The 828-nt window shown below is 33.5% G+C and overlaps 1 pseudogene; it reads right to left on the reverse strand.

Annotated features, from left to right (window-relative positions):
* Window positions 1-385: 385 nt before the first annotated feature.
* LOC112614940 lies at window positions 386-486 on the reverse strand (annotated as a pseudogene).
* Window positions 487-828: the final 342 nt, after the last annotated feature.

Raw genomic sequence — 828 nt, forward strand, 5'->3', positions numbered from 1 at the left:
GTTAATAATATTCCTGTACCCATGCCTGGAGGCAATTGTTTAGAAATATTTTTATTCCTGAATTGCTGCCTCACCCATTATCAGCATGTTCCTGGAATTTGTAATACAAAGAACACTGTATAGCCAATCAATAGCTTATGTTAACAAGTAAACTCTTGGTAAACAACTTATAAACATTCTCTCTTTTTTTTCCTCAAAACCTTACTTATCAGGGCTGCTAATTGGAGTGTATATTTAGGGCAACTTGAATCTGTGTTCCCAGGTGGCCATCCTTAACCTTTCTGCTTGAACAAATTCTCTTTAAACTAGACTCTGAAGTTTTTGATTATTTTAGGTTAACAAATATGTATGTTATTATTGTCTGTTCTACTGTGTGGAGTGGCCTATGGAGTTTTCTCTTGTGCTTTTATGTGTTTCAAAGAAATTCCCTTTTACTGATAAGAACAGATACTACACTTGATCTTAGCCAAAAGGCTGAGAAGTGATTACATCTCCCTGTAAAAATGTAAATGAATGTCTTTAAAAATAATTTTTAAAAATAATTTTTTCTATAATTATATTTTTCAAATTTTGATATTTTGGGGTTGTAATTTTCAGAATTTAGGCTTTAGAAATTTTGATCTTTCAAAATTTCAACATTCAGGTTATGACATCTTTGGTGATTATGACCCAAACCCCACCCTAGAAGAGACAGGGATTATACATTTGACATGTACTTCGTATTTGGGTTTACCTTTCTTTACCATAGTACCACTTTTGTCTCTAGCATGTTTGACTCTGCTGGAGTCAACTTCCTGGTTCCTGAAGATGTGAAAAATGCCTCTGCTG

This window comes from Theropithecus gelada, chromosome 1, assembly GCF_003255815.1.
Source record: "Theropithecus gelada isolate Dixy chromosome 1, Tgel_1.0, whole genome shotgun sequence".
In the NCBI taxonomy this organism is placed as follows: domain Eukaryota; kingdom Metazoa; phylum Chordata; class Mammalia; order Primates; family Cercopithecidae; genus Theropithecus; species Theropithecus gelada.